The sequence below is a fragment of the Uranotaenia lowii genome, chromosome 3 (genome assembly GCF_029784155.1).
Source record: "Uranotaenia lowii strain MFRU-FL chromosome 3, ASM2978415v1, whole genome shotgun sequence".
NCBI classification, from domain to species: domain Eukaryota; kingdom Metazoa; phylum Arthropoda; class Insecta; order Diptera; family Culicidae; genus Uranotaenia; species Uranotaenia lowii.
Genome location: NC_073693.1, coordinates 166,099,602 through 166,113,105, shown reverse-complemented (window position 1 = coordinate 166,113,105; position 13,504 = coordinate 166,099,602). Strand labels below are relative to the sequence as shown.

Here is a 13,504-nt window from a genome sequence, read left to right as displayed (position 1 = left end):
AGTAGCAACCATTGGCGAGGTAGAACTTGTTCTGCTTAGCCACGCCAGCGATCAAGGAATTTGAAGTGCGTAAGTTGAACAAAGTCTAATATAATATGTTATCTGAAGTTTCAAATGAATGATCATATCTAAGCACTTCAAGTTCAATGATTTAAGGTGGATATGAGTAGTCAACTAAGCTAAGCTAAGCTAAGCTAAGCTAAATATGATGCAGTATTAGATAAGAGGAGATAAAGGCCTTTAATTTCTACAGTTTCGCTTCGATTGACTTGAAAATTTGACACAACATACTTGAAATGTTTTACAATAAGAAAATAAAAAAATCGATTTTTTGAAAGTGTTAGACCCTATTCCCCCCTTAATAGCAAGTTTAATACCCAGGTTATGTTGAGTGGTCCAAAATAAGTCCCTCAGAAATAAAGTAGGACCTATTTTCGACATGGGTCCAATTGCTGTTAAAACAATTTTTTTTGTTGTTCGAGCTTGCAAACTAGTTTTCAAGTGTTTTATCATAACTGTGAACATATTTGTAGTTGTTAAATTCATCACAGCTATGCAGAAAACCTCTTGAAAGTTGACTCCAATAATGGTACGTCCTCCTGAAATGGCCTTGATTTGGCCCAACTGTGAAAAATCAAAACTTTATTTTCATTTTTCTCTCCCTATCAGCTTATTCCAATGAAATGTTAGTTATGATTAGAATCATAAGAAGGAGCTTTAAGTATATTTGTTCTGAATTTTGAGAGAATGAGAGAGATATTAGAAAAAAAGCTGCAAGGTGGTCCAAAATATGTACCCGGTCCAAAATTAATCCGTTACCATATATGCTTTAAATACTGCAAAGAATATGCTAGGATTTAAAGTTGCCAGAATGCCCGGTTTGATCTGGGTTTGCCCGGATATTTAATATAAAATTTGGGAAAAGTCTGGTCCGCCCGGTTGCCCGGACTTCATTAGAGAAGCCCGGATTTTTTTTTTACAATTCGTTTATTTGAAACGGCTCAAACCACTTAGTTTTACGGAGCCGAGAGACTATTATTTTTTACAACAGTTGCTTAAGTTTAATTTACAGGGATTTTTCGCATTGTTGTCCATATATTCGTTGTATGGATTCAAGTATAGAGTTCGTCGTTCATTATTCAAAACTATGATAGACAAAAAAGAAAAGGAGCAAGAGGAAAGGGATAGTTAAACGCGGAGATCGATAGAATTAAGATAAAAGTATAATTCGAACATATAGTCTAGGTCAGGGATGTCAAACTGGAGGTTCGCGGGCCGCATGCGGCCCGCGGCTTTGGTCAATGCGGCCCGCGTAGCCGTCTTGAATTTTCACAAAATTCCCTACTACACAGAAGTACGCTGGCTTTCCTGCCACAAAATGATAAAAAGATTTTTTTTTTGCTACGACAGGCAATTTTAATATAATTTTTGGAAATGAAAGGTGAACCTGTTGAACATTTTCAAGCAGACGACTGGGTTCAGGATTTGGCATTTGACGTTGATCTCAAAGGCCACCTGCAAGATTTGAACTTAAAGCTTCAAGGAAAAGAAAAAAAATATCATAGCTGCTTGTTATGATGTAAAAAACTTTCAAGCGAAGTTACGGTTATGGACCAACCAAATTTCCAAATAAAACCTTGTGCACTTCTCTACGTGTCAAGAACTGGAAAGAACAAATGAGGCTACATCATTTGATAAATTCGTACTTCACCTAGAATCGTTACTAGATGAATTCAAAAGCCGTTTTTGTAACTTTAATTCATACGAGCAAGAATTTTCGTTGTTTGTATCTCCATTTTCGTTTGCTCCAAAAAATGCTGCAGATAATTTGCAACTAGAGTTGATAGAGCTGTAGTGCGATTCTTTATTGAAAGCGAAATACATTGAAGTGGCTGTACCAAAATTTTACAGCTATTTGCTTGAACGCTACGTTGAGTTACGGAAATTTGTTGCCAGAATTCTTGCTATGTTATAATGAAAGTGTCAGTGACAAATAAACTTCAACCTGACAATAAATATAGGGCTAGGTGGGGTAATTATGAACAAAATTACTCAGTTTTTCATACTATCAGCTCAAACAAGTAGCTCTTAAATTTTGGAAGTCTGGAAAGTATCCAAAAGTGAATGGCTGGTTCCCTTCTTCATTTTAAGATTTTTTTTTCTAACTTTTAAGTTGCAATTATGAACACTGTAACAATTCTTGTTATGTGATGACTTTTGATATTGGCTTTATTCCTATTGCATTGTATCCTTTATTCCTGTAGCATTTTACTGAGATTTGTTGATTTTTAAAATTTATTGTTGAGAAGCTATTGGTTATTTTCAGTTTTACATAGCTGGAAGCACAGAGAACAGACGTACAAGCTCGAACAAAAAATCTTCCAATAAGTGTGTAAAATTTCAAATGCTGACATTAAAAAAATACTTTAGAAATTGACTTGAAATAGTGCCATCTATTGCGCCGTTGAAAAGTTACAAATTAAATTTTCAGGTGGCCAGTTTTCGAAAAGGCCCAGCCAAAAAACAAAAAAATTGTTCAAAACTATCGTTGGAAATTTTACACAAGTTTCGTGGGCTAGCTTGTATGTCTGTTCTCTGTGTTTCAAATAATCCCAGATCCACAATTCTAAAAAAAACATGAAGTAATGTTTTAGGCTTATTTTCAAGGTTTGGATGGCTATCGTGATTTTGAAGATAAAAGTAAATTTCAATCATAAACCAATGCAGAGAAAACACGTGTTCATAATTACCCCGCATCTTGAAAAGTATAGGATAAATATGAACACTTCTTTGTGCGTGGGTGGAAATTTTTTCATCATAAAATCATATCACACCACATGAAGCATCAATTACCAAACGGAAAACTTTCGAAAACAACATTTCATCTCCATTCACATTGACGAGGGAGTCAACTAACGGCGCTTACGGCGTTTGTTCATAATGGGGTAATTATTAGCTCTAATGCATATTACCACACGTCCTGAGGGGACGGGGTCTAAGCCCTCGGATCCCTGGTCGTTCCTCTGGGGATCAGTGAGGGTGGGTATACATCACCTTCTTTTGCACTGGCTAGCTCGATCTGGATGTCAAACGGAGGACCTCAAGGTCGGCTTTGTGCCTACTTTCAGAACCCAGGACTCGGATGTGATATTTGTGTAATGTTACAAGTTTCACTCGTTTAATTTTGTGTTTAATTGTGTGATTTATAAATCTGTGTGGCGTGTTTTGTGTGATATGTATTGTGTTTTACTCACAGCTTCGTGGCAGGCCTGCGGCGGGAAAGGGCTTCTCTTGGCAACGGTTATAGCGGTCGTTCTGGGGACGAAACCGGGTGCTCACCGGCACTGGAGGGTCAGCGGATCGGCGGATCGGCGGATTGGCGGATCGGCGGATCGGCGGATCGGTGGATCGGCGGCTCGACAGTCGTGGCTTGGCGATGATCTGGTGGTGGCTTTGCGTTGTCTCAGCGGGTATTTAGCGGCTTGACGACGTTTGGCGGTCGCTTCGCGGCTTAGTGGCGGTTTGGCGGTGGCTAAGCGGACATTCAAGGGGATTCCAGCGATCGTTTTGTGATGATCTGGCTGAGGTGCTCTGCCAGGCTAGTAGAGGGCAAGAGGCTTGCACTCCCCGTGGCTGGTCTTCTTCCGGGGTGGTCCGGTGGTTACCGATGTGTCTTCCGAGGGTCTGGGGCAAGAAGTCACGTGCTGAACACGTGCTTGTCACTTGTTTCTCCGATGATTTCTTGCACGGAGGGCCAAGATGTTACGGGAATTCCGAATCGTCCAGGTCATAGGTCGCGACACCGAAAGATCAAATCCCACTTTTCTGGTTCACTTGGCTAGATTGCTGGCCCACTGTCGGAAATGGCTACTTATTTGGCTTCAGCCTGAAACTCGGCAACGGGCGCATGCGTGGTGTTCGCTACGCGGTTACCACCCGAAAGAGAAACTCTTTCGACCTCCTCGTTCTGAGCTGTCATCTGCTTTTTCCATTGCCTCCCACTGAACCGTAATTCGCCCCTTCTTTGTGATGTTCGAATTGTGATGTTATATGTCGTGTGGTGTTATACCTAGTCCTGTTTACTTAGCCATTATTTGATTTGAATTTGAAATTAATTGCCTAACATTTATAAAATAATAAATAAATAAATTAAACAATAAACATGGAATAAATAAACAAAAACCGACATGCAAACTATAAACTGTTACTAACGGTAACATGCATTATAATATAAGAATGTTAAAGCTTACATAAAAATTTAACGCAAAATTTTATTATATCTAATCTCCGCGAAACTAATATGTTATGTTTTCTAACTGATTTTGGCTGCGGCCCTCTACGTCATAGAAAATTTTTAATGCGGCCCGCACACTTAAACGAGTTTGACATGCCTGGTCTAGGTCTACCACAGCGAACACATCCCTCACAGGAAAGTAAGGTGGTTTACCTCGGGCCCGAAGGGAGTCAATCAAATTCGCTCTGGCGGTAAGATGGTCCTCACACGACCAAACAATATGCTCGATGTCCTGATAACCTTGGCCACAACGACACAAATTGCTGCTAGCGAGATTAAAAACCCGGATTTTGCCCGGGTTTATTCTAATTCGAACGAACGAAATTTCTTTAGCAAGTTTCATAGAAATAATCATGAAAGGTTTTTTAGAAAGCCAACAGAACTATTTAAATTTTGCTGATAAAATTTGATGAAAAGTTTTTTTTCAACTATTTTTTCTTGATTTTTGATGAGTAATTCCTAGGTATTGACCAAATTTGCCCGATTATTGGTCGACGATGTTGCCAGATTTTTAGATAAAACAGCCCGGATTTGTTCGGCCCGGAAACGTGCTGAAAAAATTCTGGCAACATTAGCTCAGATGGTTTTAATGCTTTTAAAAATCGAAGGGTGAAATCTTGAGTTGAAGAAAATTTAAAACAATTTTCAAACATATGTATATCAGATTTTTAAAAACCTCAACAATTTTTCACTAATTTAAAATACAAAAATTTGTATGTACAATTTGATTTGATCACTCAAAAAAAGTTGTACACGAGAACCAGAATAATTTTATAAATGAACAAAAAGATTCACAAAACTCAAACTACGAACGTAAAACTGCCAAATAAATCATTTTTTTCAAGGAATTTTGAAATGGCTAATACTTTCATAAAGTCTAAAAAATTGTCAGCCTGTAATTATTTTTTATGTATAAAACCTGCGGTTAATTTTCTGATGACCAGCATGGAAAAAGTGAAAAAGACATCAAAGAGGGACAACGAATGTCTGTTCTGTGATTGAAATGCTATTTAAAAAATGTCGAAGATAAAACACGTACACATACACGTACACATAACACGTACACTAACTTATTGTTGTAGGAGAATTGAAAACGGGTCCTATTGAGGAGGTGTGTCTCTAACGTACCTTCAAAGCTTTGGCCATTCTTTACGATTTTACAATCAACATATTCCAGATCAACCAATAAGCTTTTGATTGGTAATCGAGTCAGAGCAAATTAGCATCTTATCTCAAATTAGAGGCTCGATATCCAACAAAGTTCAATATCGCCATCAAGCTCCGAATCGACACCATTTTGTTTTAGTTAGAACGCAGAATCCTGCTGATCGATATGATCAAGATTATTGATTTGTCCATGAATTCGTGCATAACTTTCTACTCGAAATTGCTCTGACGTTAACCGTCGACTTGCAAATCGAAGCTCAACTTGTAATTTACTGTCCTGTCCTGTTGTATGGTTCAAAGTGAATTGATATGTATGTTTGTGTGTATGTATGCAGTAGGTACGACGAGTATGTGGAGGTGAAGAAATGTAGAGCCATTGCATCAGCACAGCTCAGGCACCGCGCCGAGACCAACCGGGTAGACAGCCTGTCGCTGGCCTGGGTCGATTGCGTTCGATGCGATCACGATCGTCGCCTGTTTGCGCCTCAAGTTTTTGCTCCGAACGACCGACCGGACGACTTAGCGTAGCGTACAAGATCCAGCCCAGCCAGCCAGTCCGGTGCCATGCGATACGATGCGGCCTCATACTCCTATAAGTATTCGGAATTCAGCTGACACTGCGGCGCGGCGTTTGATTTAGTGCAAGCCGCGTAATTTACAGTGCAGTTCATTGAAATATTTGAGCGTATACAGTTTCACGCCACCACGCACGGTCGGGATTGGAACTTTTTTTTTGCCGCTCAATAAGTTGCAAACAGTTGACTCCTTAGTACGGATCAGTAGCATCGGATGCAATTTAAATATTAATTAAAAATAATTAACAGTTAGATTTTCTGGCATGTGTATGTATGTAAACGTATGGCGGCCCAGAGGATGCAATTTGATTCTTCTTGTTTGGTTTGATTCAGCGGGCTGCGCGACAACATTTTATTTCGCGAATATCGAATTTTTGCACACTCCACTTTTTTTTTCTTGCCTCAATTGATATTTATTTGATGCGATCGATTTTGATCAACGCCATCTGGTCAATTGAAGGCCGGTGCGTTTGATCGTCCAAAATTCCATTCGATATGTGTGTATGTACGTACAATAATTCCTACTTAGCAGACCTCCCGTATTTATCTTAAACGATTCATGTCAGACTTATTGGCGAGCATAGTAACGACATAATAAAATGCTTCTTTATTCATAAATCAATTATACATGACTCGGGCCAATTTTAATATATGAAGTATCTACTGTCTTAAATGCACCAGCACCAGAGTCAGATAGTTCAATAGCTTCACTACTTCGAAGCTTCTGTGGTGTAGTAGTTTGAAGGAACTCGGTCAACGCTTCTGGAGCACTGCATTTGCATCTCAAAACATATTATAGGCTGGCTGATGCAGAATTAATTACAGCAGCCAATGGATGTCGTTCATCGAGGCCAGCATCGGTATGCGGAGATGTGCCCCAATCGCGAATTGCGCGCCATGCTGTCTGATCTGCTGTAGGCATATGTAACGTACTACATACACGCTGTTATCTGTATGAAGAATGGTCGATTGGAGCTACATATAGGTATTACGTGGAGGGATTTGATTAAAGCATTTTTGTGAAAGCCATAACAAGTAACTTAAAACACTAGACATTCGAATAAATCTAACATTACTAGATTTGCCATAGCCACGCACAACGTTGACAAAATATAAAATTTTATTAGTAAACCAATTTTGGTTAGAATTGTGACAGATTAGTATACATTATCATTGGATGCAAATAGCATTACACACAATTTTTCTTTCAAGAAAAAGCCTGTTTCATCTGGCCGAGAAAGCACGTAAAATTTTGAATATATGGGGTGAATCGGGATCAGAACATCGATTAAGAAAGTTGTTGTTATTCGAAAAAAAAAATCAAAGCTTTAATATAAACCAATTACATATCATAATAAGTGTTGTTTGGAAGCACTGCAAATAGTGATGTGCCATGCCTGCAAGCTAGATCTAATATGTAAAGATGAATTGGACAATATAAGTTTGTTTGTATGCACCTTATACAAATCCACACCGCTTAATCGATCAGCCTGAAATTTGGAACAGTGATGTTTTTGGACTATTGAAACCTATAACGATAGTTTCATGACCCTCCCACCTATGAAAAGGGACTCTCCCATACAACTTTTGTTTCTATTCCCACGAATCAAAAGTCATGATACCCGTTTTTCAAAACCAATTTTTCCTTTGGCGGGGTTGTTTTCGCCATCACAATGGACAAGGCTTTAGAAACGACCATCCAGAAATCACGTGTACTGGAAAACAAATTAAAGCCTAATGTCATTTGAAATTTGAAAGCGTATTTTCCTTCTACTGTTTGTTGCATGGTTCACAAGCACGAGGTTCTTGGATGAAATAATGAGCCTACATTTCGGATGAATAAATACTACTTGCCTGTTATGAATATAATTATTTGAACAGTGGTTTTCAAAGTGGGACGGGATTTTTTCATAGTCATGAGCCAAAAATTGAGACTAGCGACCCATTATTTTCCTCACATGTCGTTAGTTTAAGGGTTTATCGCAGTGATTGAAATCCTCAACCATTTTCTCATCAGAGGCATTCAAAATACACACTTTGAGGCCTCGTATAGTAATACAGGAGACGATACATATACATTCATTCAAACCTCCCCCCATGAGGAGGATCTGCTCCGAGAGACACTATCCGTTCGCTGCTCAGAACGAACTCTCTCAACGTTCGGTCGCTACATGATGCATGAAATAGACGAGGCACACATACACTCAGGCAAAATCTTATTATAATTTTCGTAAGATACGTCTTATGAACCCCTTTTTTGCGTCCAAACTAAGTTTTCATAAGAGTCTTATGAAATTCTTCCAATTTTCATACGAAGTTCTTATGAAAAATAGAAGAAACGGCATTGTGGAAAAATTATGAACACATTCATTCCATCAGTCATTTTTCAGTCGTCAAACGAAGTTGTGGAATAATTAGTTTTATTCTTTTCAATGGTAAGTTTGAATTGAAGTTTATTTTTGTAATCGTTAAACATAATTGTAAAGGTAAACTCTAATTTGTTTTTTTGTTTACTTTTCAGCATGTTGACCGGGAAAAAATTCAAGGTCAAAATACCATATGCGGCCGAACAAATTCTTTTGAACCGGGTATTGATGTGCTGCTGATGGTGACTATAATGTATGTAATTCCAAACAAATGAGCCGAACAATAAAATAAATTTTTAGCATCAATTGTTTTTAATTATTCTCATCGAACGTGACATTTCCTGTTTTTATAAGACCCTCTTATGAAAAGCCACAACCTCTCACTGAAGCAGGTGTTCATCTGCAGAGTTCATTCGCGTCATAAGATAATATTATGAATTTCATTGATTTTTCTTATGGCGCCACTTCATAAGAGAATCTTATGGCATGTATAATAGTATTTTTCTGAGTGTACTCATTTACATTATTGAATTTGATGGACTCAAGCCGATAGCTGCGTTGAGGAGAACATCTTCAACCTCGCCGCAAAGGTTGAGGCAACAACGACAACAACCGAACTTATTGCATTGCATAGGCCCGCAACGTATGGAGCAAGGAGAGGGTGGGAAAAGAAACGAAAAAACTAGCTGCCTGCGTGCGGTTGCTGTGCAATAATAGCAATAGCAGAAAAACCTCGCACGGTAACCAAAGTTACTCTTATCTGTATAAAAATCCATACAGTTTCAAGAAAAGTGTCTCCACGCACTTTTATGTTTAGGCGTTTTATTCAGAGCGTGTCTATAGAGCTTTTATATATTTGCGAGCTTTCCGCCGGTTAGTCAATTCTGTATATTTTGACATGGGGATGCCCATGCATTTTAAAAATTCTTCCAATAAGTATTAGATTTTTTCAAATAAAAAATAAAACAATTTGCTTACGTAAAAGCTATAAGTTTTTTTATTGTTTACAGGCGCATGTTAATATAGATAAATAACATTTAACAGGAAATCGCCTTCTGTGCGATTTAGCAATGCAGCCAAATGTTACTGCATGGAAATTTTTCTTCTTGGTATCGTTTTTGTTACATTTCATGGCCCTATATTATCTTAATCTATCCTCCGGTATATTGTACAGTATTTTGCAGCAAAAGCTTTCCATGGAACGTTCCGAAAATCTCGAAACAATGCTTTTGCTTTAGGTGGCTCTGGGAAGGCATTTTGTAGATTACGGAGGATGTACCAGGGCGATTACGACAGCAAAATCCGGACATGTCCCGCAGTAAAGGTGAATTTTGTCTGTTCAAGATGAGATTATTATAAGTATATTACCAACCATACAGATCGAAAGGATGCTTTTTAGATCAGATCCAAGGAAACAAAAACTCACCTTTTATGCGCTTGGAATACCAAATAGGAGGGTTTCCCCAGTCGGTCCTCTACCAATTAAAATCCATCCTGTGAACGGTTTAAAGAGAAGCAGTGTTAACAATAAATCGTGAAAACACATTCAATACAACAAACCTATTCCGGTGAAATCTTCCGGTTGTTCCCTTTATGTGACCTTTTCACTGGTATTTTGAAAATGTTATAACATTTCTTTTTGTTGTCATGTGCGTTGTCTTTAGATTTCCGAACTGCAACTATTAATTATTATCCTACATAAAAAAGAAAGAGAAATGGTTAAATACTTAGGATTTTGAAATTTCATCGTTTTTTATATAAAATAATATTAGATTCAGTTATTATTTAGTTCAAGAATTGAAATCAGAATAGCCGAAGACATTTTAATAAGCGTCAAATCCATTTGAAGTGAAAGATCTATTAATCTTTGAATTAATTATAAACTCAATGCCTTCGAAAAGGGCTTTGACAATAAGTTACAAGCATACTTACTAGCTTGCTGGCTTAGCTGAATGATGCTTGGCAACCAAATCAAACAACCAAAATTATAACACCTTCGCTAAAAAAAACATGCACAAACCGGTCCATAAAATTTAGTCATAATTCGATTGCTTTTTGAAGGAATACAAAAGCAGGTCATACTCGTCCTCGCCGGTCGTTTTTTCATCCCTTTTATTATATCGTGAATAGATTTGTCCATGTCTTCATCCGATAGGAGGTCTCCATTGCTTTTGAGCTGCTGTACCATTACCTGATTCGGTTGTATGTTTACGCTTTTTGTTAGGTTTTTCGATCTCCACCTGAACTTTTGTTGCCTTGCTTGGAGGTGGTATGACATTGCATAACGCCGAAATATCTGAAAGAAACAAAATTTGCCATTTAATGCGATAAATGCTCAAGCAAAATAACAATTATTGTCTTTTCATAAATTTACAAACACATATCACAATTATCCGGTTTGCTTTAGTGTTTCCGACGTTTAAACGTACCGGAAAAGTGAAAATAGTACTTTTAGTAAACGAACCATTCATTCCGTTTAAATGAACTACTTTTGTTGACAAATTTTAACTTCCAATTGCAAATAAAACTCTTTTTTTATATCAGCAATCTTCCAACCAGCAATCAACATGTTGTCCGAATTTGCTTTTTTGCTTTGGCATCCCCTTCCAAAGCTTTCCAACAACAGCAAACTTTTTATACAGAACATGACTAATCGAATTTTAGTTCACTTTTGTACATTGGTCATCCAAAACTACCCAAAATTGAATTGGGATTAAACAATTTTTGAACAACAACCGCTTAGTTATTTTGAAGGTGTAATCGTAACACATTTCATGAATAACTCAATTTTTCCGTGCGGGTATTCGATCCAGGCACAAACGAGGAGACTCGGGTTTGCTCTGCCTTTTGAATTCGGTTCCGTCAAGAATGTAACAGGCAGCGTTGCCACATTTAAATCTGTATTTTCGAACCAAAAAATCTTATTAATCTGTATAAAATCTCGAAAATCTGTATTGAAATCTGTATCAAAAAATTTCATTCCGGATACTTACGCTGGACTACGGTGAGCTTTTTATAATGCTACTATTTTGTATACGCAAACCGGTTTTGGTTAAACTTTGTCCGATTAATTGTAACGGACAAAATACATGTCCGCTACGTGCGAAAAATAAGGTCACGCAAAGATTAAGGTCGATATATTCCGTTAAATATAAAGATCAGTGTTCTTCTGGGGTTTAACAATCAGTTGGGATTTGAACATTGTGTCGATAGTCTTTATGCTTTGAAAGTTACATTCCCTATAATGCAATGACCAATTTTGGTATATCATTCTAAACAGAGGTTTTAAAACTTTCTTCAACCCTTTACTTGTTGTATTGCATCGTAACGGTTCCGAACTCTAATCTGGAAGTTTTTCCGTATTGGCAAGCATGTAAATTGATGGATGATTGAGTCATCATAATAGATGGTTATTGGTTGACTCGAAGTATAATCAAAATATCTGGGAAAGTATCTGAATTTCTAAAAATCTGTATGAAATCTGTATAAATTTCCAATTATCTGTAATCTGTATATACAGATTCTGTGTTTGAAAATTTCTAAAAAATCTGTATACTTCCTGAAAAATCTGTATATGTGGTAACGCTGGTAACAGGAGATGAGTGAGAGACATTCGTTTGGTTTTTTGGATTCGCAGCCTCGAATGTATATTGCTTCTTGAAGGCGGGCCATGTGAGAGCGTATGCATCATCGGTTTTGTCGTTTTCGCTGCCTCAAAGCAACCTTTGCTTCCGAGTAAAGCGTTGAGCGAGAGATGGTTGATCAATTCATGCTCAGCAAAATTCAATCACTGGTTTATCGGAATGAAAGCATACTATGCAAGGAATATTTAAAGAAGGTAGTGCCAAGGCAGCCCTGCTCTAGTATTGGTACAGGCTGAGACGTCACAATCACGAAAAATCTGCTAATTTACTAGGAAACTTATCTTTTTCGTTGATAATTCGAAGAATCTGCTGGAAATTTTCCACATTGAACACATATTATTCTAGAAGGATTCTTGCTCTTGAAGATCGGTACAAAAAAAGTTGCATTTTCGAATAATTTTCTATGAAATAGACCATCGAAGTTAAAAAAAAATGGAGGAATTTCTCCACTGAAATTTGCAAAACTTTAAAGTTATTTTAAAGTCTTCCATGAAAATGTGCAAATCAGTGCAGTTTAAGCTTCTCATTACAATAAAGTGATCAAAACACAATTTTTTATACAAAACCTCAATCTTTTATTGGCATTTTAGTAAACTGAGTTAACAATAATTAATTGATGTTAATTGTTCTACATAAGAATTGTATATGGTAAACCGGCTGGATAAAAATTACGACAATCAGTTGAACACTCAATAACTATCAGCTAGACGTTTAGAAAGCTGATAATTTCTTCATTTTTGCACGTTAACAACAATAAAATAAGAAAAAAACATAATGCAATCTTCAAAGGAACAAAAAACTTCATAACATAGTGAAACAGAGGCCCTACAACATTATCAAAATGAAATTGGAATTCATCTTTGCTTTTAAATGTGTTTTTCTTTGAAATTCCTACCATTCTCATATAAATTTTTGATAAAGTCGTCACACAAAAATTCAATATCCCCATCGGAAATTTGACAGATGAAAAATTTCGCACTCATTTTACTGGTTGGGCTAAACGTAAAAACTTATGCTACACAAATAACACACGACGCATTACAGGACACGACACTTAACGTTTTTAAATTTACCTTTTTTGTCGACCGGTTTCGGGCTCGATGTTGCCCATCTACAGGACAATGTCCGACTGACTAGATGAAGGAAAAACACTAATCTACACTCAGCCGAAAAAGGAACGTTAAATTTACCTGGATTTTCACGTAGCCACTCGTTACGTGAATTTTTGCTTGGTCTACGTGAACCGGAGTTCGGAGTTAATAAAAAAGTACGTGAAATTCATATAGTTGAATGTCGTTAAAACAAAGACACATTCGTTTTACGTGACAATCCAGTGATCCGCCAAGTACTGAGGGATTTGGTGCATTCTATGTGATGTTCACGAACGGAACGAACACTGAACGACTCATTCACGTAAAATCTTTGTGAAGGAATACCAGTTTTAACATGGCGCAGATC

At 37.3% G+C, this 13,504-nt stretch overlaps 1 long non-coding RNA gene across 1 annotated transcript; it reads right to left on the bottom strand.

Moving 5' to 3' along the window:
* Window positions 1-9,522: 9,522 nt before the first annotated feature.
* Window positions 9,523-10,530, bottom strand: LOC129751031 (uncharacterized). The gene is made up of 4 exons (XR_008738569.1): window positions 10,335-10,530; window positions 9,963-10,096; window positions 9,829-9,896; window positions 9,523-9,737 (listed from the first exon to the last, which is right to left on the bottom strand). It is a non-coding gene; the product is annotated as an uncharacterized LOC129751031 (long non-coding RNA).
* Window positions 10,531-13,504: the final 2,974 nt, after the last annotated feature.